General features: G+C 60.3%; 1 protein-coding gene and 1 long non-coding RNA gene across 4 annotated transcripts in view; one reads left to right on the top strand and one right to left on the bottom strand.

Annotated features, from left to right (window-relative positions):
• Positions 1–1,062: 1,062 nt before the first annotated feature.
• LOC139360280 (uncharacterized) lies at positions 1,063–10,582 on the bottom strand. 2 transcript variants are annotated; one of them, XR_011617577.1, is made up of 5 exons: positions 10,467–10,582; positions 7,088–7,295; positions 6,083–6,198; positions 4,149–4,190; positions 1,063–1,087 (listed from the first exon to the last, which is right to left on the bottom strand). It is a non-coding gene; the product is annotated as an uncharacterized lncRNA (long non-coding RNA). The 2 variants fall into 2 exon arrangements; XR_011617576.1 differs by lacking the exon at positions 10,467–10,582 and adding an exon at positions 9,061–9,174.
• LOC105486298 (strawberry notch homolog 2) overlaps positions 4,961–17,253 on the top strand; it is a 68,977-nt gene continuing 56,684 nt past the window's right edge. For both annotated transcript variants that reach the window (XM_071086905.1, XM_011749121.2), the window contains exon 1: positions 4,961–5,074. The gene's annotated coding sequence lies outside the window, so the exon portion shown is untranslated. The remainder of the gene's footprint in view (positions 5,075–17,253) is intronic.

Here is a 17,253-nt window from a genome sequence, read left to right as displayed (position 1 = left end):
CTGTAATGCCAGCACTTTGGGAGGCCGAGGCAGGCAGATCATGAGGTCGACAGCTCAAGACCATCTGGCCAACATGGTGAAACCCCGTCTCTACTAAAAATACACAAATTAGCTGGGCGTGGTGGCGTGTGCCTGTAATCCCAGCTACTCGGGAGGCTGAGGCAGGAGAATCACTTGGACCTGAGAGGCGGAGGTTGCAGTGGGCTGAGCTCATGCCATTGCACTGTAGCCTGGGAGAAAGGGCAAGACTTCGTCTCAAAAAAAAAAAGAATTTCATTTGGAAATATTCTCAGTGGTTAAATTCTGTTAGGCACTGTCTGTCCATTGAGTTGTCTGAACTACAACGTAGCAGCTAGTTGCTATTATTATTGTTGTTATTATTATTATTATTATTGAGACAGAGTCTTGCTCTGTGGCCCAGGCTGGAGTGCAGTGGTACGATCTTGGCTCACTGCAACCTCTGCCTCCCGGGTTCAAGCGATTCTCCTGCTTCAGCCCCCCGAGTAGCTGGGATTACAGGTGCCCGCCACCACACTCATCTAATTTTTGTATTTTTAGTAGAGACGGGGTTTTACCATGTTAGCCAGTCTGGTCTCGATCTCCTGACCTCGTGATCCTCCCATCTCGGCCTCCCAAAGTGCTGAGATTACCGGCATGAGCCACCATGTCCGGCCACTAGTTGTTGTTATTATCACCCTCCCCATTTTACAGGTGGGGAAACTGGGGCACAGAGAGGTCAAGTAACTCTCCTTGGGTCACACAGCAGATTCATAGCACTGTACTCCAGGCTGGGCCATGAGCCCCAGTACTGTGTCTCTGCTGCTCTCCGGAGCCACCTCCTGTGATTCCCTGGAAATTCCCGCATCTGACTAATTCCCTAGGCATTCCCCGACTTGGCGAATTCCTGCCGAGATGGCTGGACCCACCCCGGCCTGGGCAAACTGCCCCCACTTCAGGCAAAATTACCCGCCGAAACCTCGTGGTTTCCCAAGGTCGATGTGGCAGAGATCGAGCCCACGCCTCTTCCTGGCTCACTCGGTGACCTCGGGGCGGCTTCTGAACAGTTCGTGCCTCAGTTTCCTCCCTCCTGAAATGTAGGTTAATACCAGTCCCTACCCCAGAGGGCCGCTGTGGGAGCAGGGCCGGCATCGTGGGTGTGTGTGACCCGGGGCTTTGCCCAGTGCCTGTACTCAGAAGGTCCCAGCACTCAGCGCGATGCTTTGCTGTTGCCTAACCCAAGCTGTGAAATATGTTTTGTGCCGGGGCACCACGTTTTCATTTTCCCCGGTCCTCAAAAGTTGTGTGGATGGTCCGGTGTAGGAGGAAATGAGCAGATGCAGCCGCTACCCTCCCGCCCTGACCGGCTTCCTCACTCTTCCAAATCTTCAGTGCCTATTGCTCAATGTAACTGCTGTTCAATTTGCTGTGAAAATAGTCTCAGCCAGGCACAGTGGCTCACACCTGTAATCCCAGCACTTTGGGAGGCCGAGACGGGCGGATCACGAGGTCAGGAGATCGAGACCATCCTGGCTAACATGGTGAAACCCCCGTCTCTACTAAAAGTACAAAAAACTAGCCGGGCGAGGTGGCGGGCGCCTGTAGTCCCAGCTACTCGGGAGGCTGAGGCACGAGAATGGCGTGAACCCGGGAGGCGGAGCTTGCAGTGAGCCGAGATCGTGCCACTATACTCCAGCCCGGGCGATAGCGCGAGACTCCGTCTCAAAAAAAAAAAAAAAAAAAAGAGTTCAGTGTGGGGAAGTATCTCTTTCGGGTCCGTCTACTCTGCAGGACTCAGGAAAAGCTCACACCAGGTGGACGCCGTTCTGTCACCATGGGTAACGGAGACCCCAACAAGCCGAGGAGCAAAATGTCCTTGTATGCCTTCTGCATCTCACTCTGGACATATCACTTCGGCCTTCTGGGCCTTCTGGGTCTCAGTTTCCCCAACTGCCCCCTTGTGCTTTTGGGTTTGATGACAGGGGTCCCTGTCCTGAATTTTTTTTTTTTTTTTTAGACGGGATCTCGTTATGTCGTCCAGGCTGCGGTGCAATGGCACGATCTTGGCTCACTGCAACCTCCACCTCCCAGATTCAAGTGATTCTCCTGCCTCAGCCTCCTGAGTAGTTGGGATTACAGGCACCTACCACCATGTCCGGCTAATTTTTGTATTTTTAGTAGAGATAGGATTTCATCATGTTGGCCAGGCTGGTCTTGAACTCCTGACCTAGGTGATCCACCCACCTCAGCCTCCCAAAGTGTTGGGATTACAGGCGTGAGCCACCTTCTTTTTTCTTCTTTGAGATGGAATCCCACTCTATTGCCCAGGCTGGAGTGCTGTGGTGTGATCTGGGCTCATTGCAACCTCCACCTCCTGGGTTCAAGTGATACTCCTGCCTCAGCCTCCCTAGTAGCTGGGACTACAGGCGGGCACTACCATGCCTGGCTAACTTTTTTGTACTTTTAGTAGAGATGGGGTTTTGCCATGTTGGCCAGGCTGGTCTCAAACCCCTGATCATAGGTGATCCACCCACCTTGGCCTCCCAAAGTGCTGGGATTACAGGCGTGAGCCACCGTGCCCGGCTTTTGGCCTGATTTTTTTTTTTTTTTTTTGAGACGGAGTCTCACGCTGTTGCCCAGGCTGGAGTGCAGTGGCGCGATCTCGGCTCACTGCAAGCTCCGCCTCCCGGGTTCCCGCCATTCTCCTGCCTCAGCCTCCTGAGTAGCTGGGACTACAGGCGCCTGCCACCGCGCCCGGCTAATTTTTTGTATTTTTAGTAGAGATGGGGTTTCACTGTGGTCTCGATCTCCTGACCTTGTGATCCGCCCGCCTCGGCCTCCCAAAGTGCTGGGATTACAGGCTTGAGCCACCGCGCCCGGCCTGGCCTGATTTTTTTAGAGAGGTGTAAAAAGATTTTTTATTTTTTTTTTTGAGATGGAGTCTCGCTCTGTCGCCCAGGCTGGAGTGCGGTGGCGCAATCTCTGCTCACTGCAAGCTCCACCTCCCAGGTTCACACCATTCTCCTGCCTCAGCCTCCCGAGTAGCTGGGACTACAAGCGCCCGCTACCACGCCGGGCTAATTTTTGTATTTTTAGTAGAGGTGGGGTTTCACTGTAATCTCGATCTCCTGACCTTGTTATCTGCCTGCCTCAGCCTCTGAAAGTGCTGGGATTACAGGCGTGAGCCACCACACGCAGCTCCAAAAAGGTTTTTTTTTTTTTTGAGACAGAGTCTCGCTGTGTCTCCCAGGCTGGAGTGCAGTGGCGCGATCTTGGCTCACTGCAAGCTCCGCCTCCCGGGTTCACGCCATTCTCCCGCCTCAGCCTCCCAAGTAGCTGAGACTACAGGCGCCCGCCACCATGCCCGGCTAGTTTTTTGTATTTTTAGTAGAGACGGGGTTTCACCATGTTAGCCAGGATAGTCTTGATCTGCTGACCTCGTGATCCACCCGCCTCGGCCTCCCAAAGTGCTGGGATTACAGGCTTGAGCCACCGCACCCGGCCCCAAAAAGGTTTTAAACCTACTTATTATCTGCCTTAATAGGCCTTTGAACAGATTTTACTTTGCCCAGACTATTCTTCTTACTCTTGTCTACCTGGCACACTCCTACTTGAACTTCAAAACCCCAGCTTCAACACCCTCTTCACCATGCAGTCCTCTTTGAAGCCCTAGGCAGACATTTCAACCCTCCCTGAGATCCTGCATATGGGAGTGTCTGGTCCAGGTTCTCTCTCCCCTAGACCAGGGGCTTTCTGATGTCGGGACAGAGAGCTGAGTCCTCAGACCCTGGGTTTTCCCAGCTCACGACCAAGCCTTGATTAGAAGTCACTGAACGAACTCCTGGACAAATCAACTCTAGTTTCCGGGGGTTGGAATGGGGGCAGGGGCCTCCAGCTTGTGGCCACTTGGGTCCAAGGAGCTGTATCAGTATTGTCATGGTTGAAACTGGGCTCCGGAGGCGGTGGTGCCTTCCACACTGGATTTGCCTTCACTAGCTGTCACAGGAAAGTCACAGGAAAACTGCCCCGAGACTCCGGCTCCCTGCGCAGGGCAGCATCCCACTACAGCCACCCAGAAGAGGAGCCTCTCAGGCCCCCATGGCCCTGCCTGAAAGGACTCTGCTTTCTTGGGGGTAGCCCCTGGAACTTACCCAAACCCCCATGTTCCTGTCACCATGTTGCAGTGTCCAGACCTGCATTTGGTTAGGGAGAGAGATTAATAAACAGAGAGAACTTTGGGTGAGAAAGTATGTCCGACAGGCCCAGAGGTGATTATTTTATTTCACTATTTATTTATTTATTTATTTTTGAGATGGAGTCTCACTCTGTTGCCCAGGCTGGAGTGCAGTGGCACGATCTCAGCTCACCGCAACAACTACCTCCCAGGTTCAAGCGATTCTCCTGCCTCAGTCGCCTGAATAGATGGGATTACAGGCACCCGTCATCATGCCCACCTAATTTTTGTACATTTAGTAGAGACAGGGTTTCATCATATTGGCCAGGCTGGCCTCAAACTCCCGACCTCAAGTGATCCGCCTCAGCCTCTCAAAGTGCTGCGATTATAGGCATGAGCCACTGCGCCCGGCTGATGATAATTTTAGTAGCTTTTGAGGGAGTCTCAGTTTAAAAGTCTGGGGTGAGTAAGCCCCAGTGGGGGAGGTGGCACATGCAGAGGCCTGGAGGGGGTTCTGAGGGAGGAAGAAAAAAGGGCTGCTGTACCACAAAACAGGTTTCATTTCACCAGCACGGTGCAGAAGAGGAAACTGAGGCTTGAGGAGGTGAAAGCACGTGCTGGGGTCTCAGGAGACCCAGGCAGGGTGGGATTCGAACCCAGAGCCCTGGGAGTCCCAGCCCCTTCCGGACAGCGGAAGGGCCTCAAGGGATTGGCCTGGAAGGTAGCCCCGCCCCCTAAGAGAGACTACGCCCCCACTGCTGGAGGCCCCGCCCCGCGGCATGACCGGAAGTGCGCGGGGCCCCCAAGATGGCGCCCGAAACCCGGAAGTGAGCGGCGGCCGCTGCGAGGCTCGGAGAAACTGAGGCGCTGCGGGCTCCGCGCCCGGCCAGACTCGGGCTCGAGGTGAGGCTCTGGTTGCGACCCCCGCCCCCACTCCACCGCAACCCCTGCCTGGCCCGACCCCGCCTATGGGTCCGGCGCTCCCCGCGGACCCTTGCGCCCGGGGCTGGGGGTTCTGGGGGCCGCGGGGCGGGGGCGAGCGCGGCGCGACCCCCGCTCTCCGCTGCGACCCCTTCCGACCCCGCCCTTCGCCGCCAGCGTTGACTTCGGGCTGCACCGCGACCGCCGCCGTGAACCTTGACCTGCCCCCCCCCCGGCGACCCCCTGCCGTGAACCCTGACCCCACCTTCCACGACAACCCTCCCAACCTTTCCTTCCCGCTCTTCCCGGTGCCTCCCTGTCCCGCGCTGCTTGGTGACCCCCGACTTTTCGTTTTCTGGTAACCTTTGACCCCGCACTCCTTGGTGCCCCCGAGCCCGTGGTGACCCCGCATCCGCTTTTCCTCGGTATCCTGCCCTTCCCTTTTGGGGACTCTCGACTCCGTGCGCCTCGTGACCCCCGATCTCTCCTGCCTCCCCGATTCCTGACTCCAGGCTCCTTGGGCGTTCGTGCCCTTTCCTCCTCCTTGTACCCGGTCCCAGGGCCCCTGCCCTCTCGCCCCGCAGCGCAGTCCTCTCTCCCTCCCTCGCCCAGCTCCCCCCGCCGCTCCCGCCCCGGGGCCTCCGACTTCTCTTCTGGGGCAGATAGTTTCTCGGTTTCTGCGTGGAGGTCCCCCGGTTTGGGATGGGGGCTTGCTGATACTAGGTGACCCCGGAGCCGTCTGGGCGGAGTCTGCAGAGCGTGTTGGGGGTGGGAGTGCGGGTCGCATTCAAACCCGGCTTCCAGGGACAGGCGGGAGGGAGGGTAGCGGGCTGAGATGGCCTGAGTGGGGCCCGGGCACAGCGTGTGTCGGCGAATGGGAAGCGCCGGCCGCCTGGTGGGTCCTGTCCCCCGTAGGGCGCTCTTCTCAGCACCCCAGAGCCCCGAAGAATAAGGCTGGTGGGGCCTGGAGGGACCAATCCCCAGACTGACCTGGGGCTTGGCGGGCAGGCGTTGTGGAGAGCCCACCCAGCACCTCAGGGACGCCGGGCACGGATGGTGCTGGGGCAGGGACGGTGGGTGTCTCCTCGGATGAACTGATTAACATTCTGAAAAGTAAAAAAAAAAAAAAAAAAAAAATTCTATAAAATGTGTAGTCGGGTCTTCCCCTGGCTGCTTCTTCCCGGAATGCCTGTTGGTCCCGCCTGCTCGGGAACGTCCTTCCTGCCTGTGACTGCCGGGACGGGATGGGTTTGGTGCCATCTGTTGCACGCCCTGTCAGCGAGAGTGCCCAGCCTCGGAGCTGGCCTGTGCTGATGCTGGCTGCCAGTTTTGTGGGTAGGGGGGTGCGGTGAGTGTTTTACGGAGGGGCAGAGGGAGCCGAGGTTCGAGAGAAGAGTATGGAAGGAGCCAGGGCCCCGGGGCCGCGGACCCCATGGGGAGCCAGCCCGATTACACGGGAATTACAGGCTTCAAACTGTCTTCCAGGCCTCTTCCTCTGGGCCAGGGCGGCTAGGGGTGCTGTGCTGTTTTGGGTGCTCTCCCTGGGATGGTGGGTCTCCCTGACTCGGCCCTGGAAGACGAGCGGTGGGGACCTGGGACCCAGAGAGTTTGTGGCAGGCCGGGCAGGTGCTGTCCACGCCCTTTCTTCCCAGACAGCCTCTGGCCTTCAGGGATCTGGCTGCCCAGCCCTGGATTTTCCCAGGGGTGGCCCCGGCCGTGGAGTGATGGCTCCTCACAGTGGCCTGCTCCGGGCCACCTTCAGAGTTCTTGCCAAGTAAAGGGCGAATTTGAGATCTGGGCCCCTCAGTGGGTGGGATGGAGAACAGCAGGATAGGGGCCCCAGGGTCTCCTACAGCAGGGGAGACGCAGGCAGGCTCTGGTCCTTGGAGAGGGAAGGACTTGGGAAGGCGCCTGCCAGCCCCGGAGTGTGATTTCACAGCACAGGGAGGAGGCTTTTGTTTAACTCTGAGGATCCCAGCAGACATCTGCCCACACCTGCCAGGAGCCAGAGGGACCCTGGTGTGGAGGGGGCTGTGCAGGCAGGGGCCGGACTTCCAGTGGGAGGGAGCCTGTGAGGCGGAGCACAGCAGAGGCAACGGGAGCGTCGCTCGTCCATTCACTCTCGGTTGGAGTCTGGGCTAGACGGGAGGAGAGGGTGCAGGTTCCCCAGCCGCACGACCGTGGGCAGTCACTGCCCTCTCACCTGGTGGGGAAACCGAGGCGGAGAGAGGTTGCGCCAGCCACCCCTAGACCCCCCCATCTACTTGCTGCCTAAGGCCTCCCCCACCCTCGGGGGTGTGACCAGCTTGGGCTTCACCCAACCCGGCTCCAGCAGAGTCACGGATGCCCCTCCGGCAGGGCCCAGGCGGAAACGCCAGCACCGCGAGAGTGAGCTCTGCCCTCAACAAAGAAGCAACTGTCTGCAGAACCAGTCCAGCTCCCAGAGGCCCCTCCCAGGGGCCCCATGCTGGGGGGGTGGGATCAGCTCTGGGAAGGGGCGGTGTCATGTAATCCACAGCTGTAAACGCTCCTGGAGGCCGTGTGGAGGCCGTGTGGAGGCAGCCCCCCCATGGCGCCAGTGCGGCCCGGGGCCTGTGCATGTGTGTGTACACGTGTCTTTGTGTATCTGCATGTTGTGCCATGTGCATGCACATGCGTGTTGTGTGCCTGTGTGTTGTATGGAGGCGTGTGCGTTCCGTGCGCGTCGTACGGAGGCGTGTGCGTTCCGTGCGCGTCGTACGGAGGCGTGTGCGTTCCGTGCGCGTCGTACGGACGCGTGTGCGTTCCGTGCGCGTCGTACGGACGCGTGTGCGTTCCGTGCGCGTCGTACCGACGCGTGTGCCTTCTCCGTGTGTGAATGTGCGTGCCCGTGGCTGTGTGCTCTTGTGCATGTGTGTGTTGTTTGTGTGTTTCATACGCGTGTGTTTTATGGGTGCACGGTGTGTGTGCCTGTGCACCCGTGTTTGTGTGTTGTGTGTGTACCTGTGCACCCGTGTTTGTGTGTTGTGTGTGTACCTGTGCACCTGTTTGTGTGTTGTGTGTGTACCTGTGTACCCATGTTCATGAGTCTGTTATGCATGCGTGTATGTTGTTGTGTGTTGCCCGTGCCTGTGTGCCCCTTCTCGTGCGTTGTGTGTGTGTTTTGGTTGTTGTGTGTATTTTGTGTGTGTGCTCATGTTATGTGTGTGTTGCATGTTGTCTGTGCTCGCGTGTGTGTTGCTCACGCGTGTTTTGTGTGTGTGTTTTGGTTGTGTGTATTTTGTGTGCGTGCTCATGTTATGTGTGTGTTGCATGTTGCCTGTGCTTGCGTGTGTGTTGCTTACGCGTGTGTTTTGTGTGTGCGTGTGTGTTGTGGGTGCGTGTGTATCACCTGTGCACCCGTACTTGTGCAAACGTGTGGTCTGTGTGCATGTTGTGTGTGCACACATGTTGCTTGTGCACCTGTGCTCGTGTTATGCACGTGTCCAGTGTGTGTGTGTGTGTGGTGTATGTTGTGTGCATGCTGCCTGTTCCCATGCACCCCTGCCTGTGCGTGTCTTGTGCACATGTGTTTTGTATGTTTGTATGTGTTATGTGCACATGTGCGTGTGATTTGTTGTGGGCAGGCCTGGAGTGCCTCCAGTCACTTTTTCCACAGCCAAGGGCTGTGTGGTCAGACAGCACACGGGGAGGGCAGGGTGTGTCCAGCTGCCTGTTGTAGCCTGAGAGCGAGGTCACCCCGACCTGGTTCTCGTCCTGGCCTGCCCGCTGTCCGCCCAGCAGTGTGGGTGGACTCTCAGCCCTGCCCCTTGCCTGTGTGCTCTCGCCCCTAGTCCCTGGGAGGTCAGCTGGCACCTGCACCCTCGGGCTGGGACGAAGAGCAGACTGCCAGCTCCGTGGTCACCTTGCCTCTTTGCTGGGAGGTGCGGTCACCCCTTCACAGGGCCCAGGACTCAGGAGAGGGCTCAGCCCTGGGGGCAAAGGCAAACCTGGGGTTTTGGCCAAGACGGGGATTTCGGACGTGTGGGCCTCATCTGCTCGCCCAGGGCCTCCTGGGCCCCGTGAGGAGGTGGAGGTTAGATCTGCTGTGCGCCCAGCACGGATGCTCTGCGGAGGCGTGCTCGCGGAGAGACGCCAGACACAAAAGGCCACCGCACGTGACTCCGCTCATGTGATGCGTCCACGGCAGAGCAGCCCACAGATGGGACATAGACGTGTGGTCACGTGTTCAGAGCAGGGCAGTCCGCAGACGGGAAGTGGACGTGTGGTTGCAGGGGCCGTAGAGGGGTGGGGAGTGACTGCTGTTGGGGACAGGGCTGTGTTTTAGGAGAACGGAATGTCCTGGAATTAGAGGCTATGGTGGTCCGCCTCCGAATACATTGAAACCATTGAGTCAGATGCTCCGGACAGGTGCCCCTCCTGGTGTGGATTGTATCTCAGGGAAAATAAGTGTTTAACAGAAAGTAAGACCTGCCTGTCCTTCAGAATGCCCTGTTGTCACTACGGGGTTGAGCGTGGTGTCCCTGGGAACCGGCCAGGCAGCCCTGCAGCCAGCTCGCATCAGGGGGTGCTGGGCAGCCGTCCTGTCCCGGCCCCTAGGACAGCAACAGTGATGGCATCACCCCACCCCCCAGGGGCCCCTCGGCCAGGCCCCGCTCTGCCCCTGAACCACTCGCTGCTTCGGGGGGGCAGGGAATGCTGTGTTGTACTCGAAGGGGCCCTAGGGGACTCCTGGCATGAGGGGGACAGGCCTTGGGCCACATGGGTGGCGGCGCACAGGGTCTGGTCAGCCTGAGGGTGCCTGGTGGTCCAGGCGGAGGCCCTCTGAGAGCTCAGCGTGGTGGCGTGGCCCTGAAGCTCAGTCCCGTGGAGGCCTCAGCCTGGGGCCGCGCACGTGCCCTGTGCCCTGGCTCTCCTGCGGATTTTCCTGGGCCTCTCGCCCTGGACGACCCCATGAGTGATGGGGCGGGAGGAGGGGCCCGGAGAGTCGTTGTGGAGTCAGCTCCCCTGCAGGCACCGTGCAGTGCAGGGCATGGGAGTGCTGGGCCCTGGCTGGGGTCATAGATGGGACTGGCGGGCCTGGTGCCCCACTGTCTCAGTGACCTGCTTCGTGACTCGTGCCTGCGCTTCCCGGAGCCCTGCGATGAGCCTCTGTCCCCAGCAAGAACAAGCGCCCAAGTGAAACTGAAAGAGGCGGCCTTGGCCTGGGTTCCAGGCCCCGCTGTGTTTTGAAAGTGATGTGCGCCAGGTTCTGGCAGGCGGGTCCCTGACGTTTCCTGGGAGTTGCTGCCGCTGTGGCTCCTGGGGCCAAGGCCCTGGGTGCTGGGGCGTGGGGAGGGGGAGCCGGAGAGCCGTCGGGCCTGGCGGGCAGTAAAGGTTTCTGGAACTGACTCACTTGCTGGGGAGGGGCAGCCGGGGAGGGTCACAGAGAAAGTCCCGGCCCTGCCATGGCCCTGTACCGTCGTCGGCTGCCCGTCCAGCCTGGAGCGAGGAGGCGTCTTCCTCTGCGTGTCAGGTAAACTGAGGAAGGCTGCCCCTGGGGTCCGCTGTGCTCACCACCTGGCCTCCGGTGCCCAGGGGCCGGGTGCAGCGGGTCGCAGGACCCGTGCCCAATGACCGCGGCCTTCCTGCGCTGTGAGAGGGCCAGGCTCCGTGGGAACAGGCAGTCGCCAGGGTGCCTGGAACCCGTGGGTGTGAAGGGGGTTCCAAGGCCACGGGGACGGCGAGGAGCTTCTCGGGGCGACATCACTGTGACCGGAATGTTCTCGCTGGGGGGGCCCGGAAGCTGCGGGGGGGTCTCCGCTGGGCGCTAGGGCCGGGCGGAGAATGGCTGTTGGTGTTGCCCGGGTGTGGCTGGGCTGACCAGGAGCATTTTCGGGGGCTTTTATCAGATCCTGGAATGACCGTGACCACCAGGAGCTCGGGGGAGCTGCGAGCCCCCAGGTGGAGGCAGGTGCTCTCGGGGTGACCCTGAGGGCTGGGCGCCCAACACTGCCCCAGGGTGGGGGTGTGGCTGCCTGAACTGCTTGCTGACTTTGGAACATCAGGGGCTGCCACCCCCAAACCCAGACTTGTGGCTTCTCTTGAAAAACCAGATGGTCTAGAAACCTTGGCCACATTCCTGCCAGGAGTCTCCGCTGCCCCTCCCCAGGGGTGCATCTGTGTGGTCCCCTCCCCCAGCTCTGGTGAGGCAGCTCCTGCCCCACTTGGAGGACGTGGGAGGGGCAGGGAGGTTACGCTGAGAGGAGGATACTTGAGTTCCACATCCACAGCCTCTGGGCCCCTGAAGGAGCGGGACCGTGTCCCCCAGAGCCTGCTCGCGTACTCAGTGGCCGGCTTTGCCCCTGGCTGGCCATTCAGGAACCTGGGTTTCCGTGCATGTGGCCTGACCGCAGGCTGAGACCTCATGGTCTGGCGCTGTGTCCTGCGGGTCTGGGTCAGCCCCAGAGGTGCCACGGTCCCCCCCACCCCCTAGAGCCATGGGTGAGGTGCCTCCCAGGGCACAGGGGCTCTGCAGAGGGACCGCCCTGGATTCCTCGGGGCCTGGCATCGTCACAGATGTCCTCATGTGGGAGCCTTCTCCGTCTGGAGGAGGGGAGGTCAGGTCAGAAGCCTGAGAGGGACTTTGCTCTGCTGACTTCTCGGAGGGAGGGATGGTGTCATGGGGTACGTGGCACCCCGAAAGCGGGGAAGTGGGGCCACGGCTCAGCGGCCGCAGGGAGCAGAACCCCACCACCTGGCTGAGCTCAGGCGTGGACTCCCCCGGAGAACCCAGACCAGGGTCCCGGACAGCAGTGCCTTGACCTTGGCCTTGGAGCCGTGGCCATGGAGCACCGGCACCTGATCTCTGACCTGCTGCTCCCAGCGAGGGCGCGTGGGTGTCGTTTTTCAGCAGCTGGGTTTGAGAGAAAACGGATCAGGCCCCACCGGTGAACCTGGGGTTCCTGCTTCTGTGATTTCGGGGCCTCTGTTCCCTTCCCCAGGCGTGGAGCAGGGCCTCACTGTGCGGCCATTGTGAGGACAGGGCCCGCAGCTCCGGCAGTCAGCACTGAAGCCTCGCTCTGGGCCGTCTCGGAGCTGCCGTCCTCAAGCCCAGCCTGAAGCCAGAAGGGACTCTTCCTCCTCCTCCTCCAGGACCTGATGCCCTCTGGGCTCGGACGCAGGTCCTCGTGACCAAGGCTGGACTTAAGGAGCTCAAGGACAGTGGCGACCGGTCGGGCCACTCGCCCCGGGTCAGCATAGCCCGGCTGCTGGCAATGCTTGGCAGTCCCCAAGGAGCCAGGTGGGGAGACCTTGTGGCCTGAGGCCGCTGATGTGAGACAGTGACGGTAGCAGGTGTGGGATGGGCCAGACTACCCTCCACACGGATTGAAGACACACAAGGGCACCTCCACTTCAAAGGACCGGAAGTCTGGAGTGAGCGGGATTTCGCTTAACATCTGCTCCGGAGAAGAAGACCTGTGGGTCAGAAGGGACCACAGGCTCAAGCTCAGTGTGTTAGAAGGCTTTTAGTGGGCCGGGCGTGGTGGCTCAAGCCTGTAACCCCAGCACTTTGGGAGGCCGAGGCGGGTGGATCACGAGGTCAGGAGATGGAGACCATCCTGGCCAACACAGTGAAACCCCGTCTCTACAAAAAAATACAAAAAACTAGCTGGGCGAGGTGGTGGTGCCTGTAGTCCCAGCTACTCCGGAGGCTGAGGCAGGAGAATGGCGTGAGCCCGGGAGGCGGAGCTTGCAGTGAGCTGAGATCGTGCCACTGCAGTCCAGCCTGGGTGACAGAGGGAGACTCCGTCTCAAAAAAAAAAAAAAAAAAAGGCTTTAATGTGTGAGTGAGTGTGTGTGAATGTGTGAGTGTGTGTGAATGTGTGAGTGTGAGTGTGTGTGAATGTGTGAGTGTGTGAGTGTGTGTGAATGTGTGAGTGTGTGTGAGTGTGGGAGTGTGGGTGAGTGTGTGAGTGTGAGTGTGGGTGAGTGTGTGAGTGTATGAGTGGGTGAGTGTGTGAGTGTATGAGTGTGGGTGAATGTGTGAGTGTATGAGTGTGTGTGAATGTGTGAGTGTGTGTGTGTGAATGTGTGAGTGTATGAGTGTGTGAATGTGTCAGTGTATGTGTGTGTGTGAATGTGTGAGTGTATGAGTGTGTGTGAATGTGAGTGTATGAGTGTGTGTGTGTGCACACGCAGGTGCAGTTGAGGTCTTGCTCTGTTGCCCAGGCTGGTCTCCACCTCCTGGGCTCATGCAGTCCTCCCACCATGGCCTCCCAGCACTGGGATTACAGGCATGGGCCACCGTGCTGGCCCCAAAAGACCAAAAATAAACCCAAGACCTGAGTGGGCTCCTCACAGCAGCAGAAGCTGCGTGGAAGCTGCTTGGCTGCCACAGGAAGCCGCACCATCCTGGCCAGGCGGACAGGGCGTTAACCACCAATAGCAATGAGGCCCGGCCATGGGGACCCTGCGCTGGAGCCCCCGCTGCCCGGCCTGGAGGGCTCTTTCTGCAAAGCATTTGTGTCACGGAATCTCCTTTCCACTCCCTCACTGGGGCCTCCCTCTGGAATCTGGGGTCTGGGGTCTGGGTACTGGAATCTGGGGTTAGATCTGGGGCCTGGTATCTGGGGTCTAGGTACTGGAATCTGGGGCCTGAGATCTAGGGCCTGGTATCTGGGGTCTGGGTACTGGGGTCTGGGGATCTGGGGACCTGGGGTCTGGGGTCTGGGATCTGGGGATCTGAGGTCTGGGGATCTGGGAATCTGGGACCTGGGATCTGGGGTCTGTGGTCTGGGATCTGGAGTCTGGTTCTCCAGATGTAGTTTGTGCCTAACAGGAGTCGGTCTCACGTTCCTGGCTTGGGACTCTTGCTCCGTCCGCGGGTATAGGGCTGAGTGCCAGCAACCACCACTGCGCGGCTTGGCCCTGACGCTGGGACCCGGGCTCCCTCCATTCTCAGGGACAGCAGTGCTGCCTCGGAGTGCCCCGCACCCTGCTTGCATCTCAGCCACGACGTCCCCCTGGCCCTGTGGCTTCCACTTTTGGGGTTGGCTTGGATGAAGCACCAAGGTCCTCCCCCAGGGCCTCCTTTACTCCCTTTCCAGGCCTTCCCTCGGCGCCGTGCTGACCGTGCCTGGTGGGGTTGTGGGGTCAGCTGAGCAGCCCTGACCTGGTGGAGCCCCGGACGGCGGGGTCAGATGTCAGGCGGGGCCACGTCAACTGCGTGTCCTCCCTCGTGTGGCGGGGGGTTGCCGCCCGGGGTCGCCGGATCCTACCTGCTGGGCGTGTGGCCCTGGCTCTGGCTGGACACCTTGTTTGCTTCAGGGCAGTGGAGTCTTGATCTCTTCGGGGCACACCCTGTGGAAGACCCACAGTGCCGCCTCCTCCTCCTCCTCCTCCTCCTCCTCCTCCTCCTCCCCCTGTGGAAGACCCACAGTTCCTCCTCCTCCTCCTCCTCCTCCTCCTCCTCCTCCTCCTCCTCCTCCTCCCCCTGTGGAAGACCCACAGTTCCTCCTCCTCCTCCTCCTCCTCCTCCTCCTCCTCCTCCTCCTCCTCCTCCCCCTGTGGAAGACCCACAGTTCCTCCTCCTCCTCCTCCTCCTCCTCCTCCGTCTCCACCGCCCCTGGCATCTGGGACGCCCCCACAGTGTCCTAGCACCTGGCCCCGTGCACCGGGGAAGCTTTGTGCTGGGGCAGGACAGGAGATTTGGCAAGAGAAGCTGTCAGTTCAGCACCCCACTCAGGCTACTCCTGCTCCTGGCCATCTCCGAGCTTGGGAACCTTCCCTCCCGTGGCACCAGCCCCTCGGCCCCTCCGGAAGGCCCAGGAAGGCATGGGCAGGGCTTCTCTGGAAATCAGGGGTGCAGTGTGAAGCCCCCACGGCCGACACCCTTGAGCCCTCCCAGGAGAGGGGCAGTGACGGCCGTGGGCCCAGCTTTCCGGAGGACCCACCCGGAGTGAGGTCCTTGATCAGTGGGAGAGGAGCTTCCTGGGCCCTGGGTTCCAGCCCCGTCCGCAGGACCTTGAGTCCGGCCAGTACACGGGTCCCTGTGAGAGAAGCACGTGGGCTCCGCGGGACCCTGAGTCCGGCCAGTACACGGGTCCCTGTGAGAGAAGCACGTGGGCTCCGCGGGACCCTGAGTCCGGCCAGTACACGGGTCCCTGTGAGAGAAGCACGTGGGCTCCTGGGGTGTGGGGCGGTGAGGCTGCAGTGCCCCTTCCACCGCCGGGCGGCGGGGGCCGCTGCAGTTCTTCCTGGGACGGGGAGAACTGGAAGGTCCGGAACTTGCTCGCCCTGGACCCCGGCTCTTCCGCTCCCGCCGGGCCCACCTCGTCCTCGTCCTAAACAGAGGGGCCGCCACCCAGTGTGCCTGAGAAACCGCAGACGGTGCTGGCCGGTCTGGGGTTCCCAGGCTTCCCCAGCCTGGCCTGTGCCTGCGCATGGCAGGGTTCAAGTTCGGGAGCGATGGCCTCTGCCCGTGCTTGGCAGCCTGGAGCCACCGCGGTCCAGACGCCTCCTGGGATGCTGTGGAAATCCACAGACAGCCTCATGCCGCCTCACTCCAGGGCACGCTGGGGTTAGGGGTGGAGCAGCCTTCTCCCCGGACGAGCTTGTTGTTGCGGCCGCATACTGGGTGGCTTAGAGCAGCCTCTGCCTGTGCTGGAGGCCAGGAACCTGAGGTCAACGAGTAGGCTCCAGGGGAGGACCCTTCCTGCCTCTCCCAGCTTCTGGGGCTCCAGGTGCCCTTGGTCTGTGGCCGCATCACTCCAGCCTCTGCTGTCTCCATGCGGCCGTCTCCCGGTGTGTGGGTGTCCACGTTCCTCTTTCCTCTTAAGGACATCGGTTGCTAACAGGGACAGAGGCCACCCCGCTCCAGCATCCTCATTGTAACCAACCCCATGTGCAAAGACCCTGTAAGCAAATAAGGCCCGACTTACAGGTGCGGGTGGATGTGAGTCTGGGGGGACCGTAGTCACCCCACACCCTCTCTGTCCCTGGCAGTCCCTCCTGCACCTCAGGACCAGCCTCCAAATCGTCACTTACCAGACCCTGTCTTGGCCTTGTGGCCCGCGGGCACTGTGGGGTGTGATCCTGTCCCCAGCACAGGCTGTCCCTGGGGCTCTGCCCCGTCCACATTGGTGGCCCTACAGCCCCAGCGTCCCCTCCGCTCTGCCAGTTGGAGTCTGGAATGCAGGTGGACAATAGTCTGCCACTGAACGCTGTCCGGCAGCTGGCCTGGGTATGCATGATGTCAGCTGGTCTCCAGGGTCCTCACACGGGGCCTCAGAGACACCGGCCTCCATTTCTTGCCTGGGTGTGCACGTAGCTGGTCTACAGGGCCTTACACGGGCTGGAGACGCCAGTGTCAGGTTCCTGGCCTCCGTTCCTCTGTGTGTCGGATGAGGGGCTAGACCAGCTCTGGGGAGCTTTGGGGATGGGGTTGAAGGTCAGGATGGTCTCTCTTGGTCTGAAGGTTGGGCTCCACCCCATGAAGCTGGGAGAAGGTTCCCAACCTGGAGAAGTCTGGTCCCTCAAGGCAGATGTCAGCTGGTCCCTCCGCGGCGTCAGCCTCCTGCTTCTGGCGCGCTCGTTTCGGGGAGAGGAAGCCAGATGTCCCCCTCGCAGGGGTTGAGATCCAGGCTCCCGCCCCCACAGCGTTTCTTTTCTTTCTTTTTTTTGTTTTTGAGAAGGAGTTTCGTTCTTGTTGCCCAGGCTGGAGTGCAATGGTGAGATCTCAGCTCACTACAGTCTCTGCCTCCCAGGTTCAAGCGATTCTCCTGACTCAGTCTCCTGAGTAGCTGGGATTACAGGTGCGCACCACCACGCCTGGCTAATTTTTTTGTATTTTTAGTAGAAATGAGGTTTCACCATGTTGGCCAGGCTGGTCTCAAACTCCTGACCTCAAGTGATCCACCCACCTTGGCCTCCCACAGTGCTGGGATTGCAGGTGTGAGCCACCACGCCCGGCCCCCCAACAGCATTTCTGAGGACAGAGAGGGAGGGCGGCACCCTCTGGAGGAGAGGCGGGGTCTGGGGCCCCAGGGACTGTGGGTCTTCATCCCGAGGTCTCTAAGCTGCTGCTGGGCCAGAGCGGAAGGCTGTGGTTTAGGTGGACGCCTTTGGACTGGTGGGCAGGTGGGTGTGGAGGGTGGAGGGTGGAGGGAAGATGGACAGTTCCCATAGCTTCATTCATGGAT

Source organism: Macaca nemestrina, chromosome 20 (genome assembly GCF_043159975.1).
Source record: "Macaca nemestrina isolate mMacNem1 chromosome 20, mMacNem.hap1, whole genome shotgun sequence".
Classification (NCBI taxonomy): Eukaryota; Metazoa; Chordata; class Mammalia; order Primates; family Cercopithecidae; genus Macaca; species Macaca nemestrina.
The sequence above is the reverse complement of the archived record's forward strand: the minus strand, read 5'-3'. Positions and strand labels throughout refer to the sequence as shown.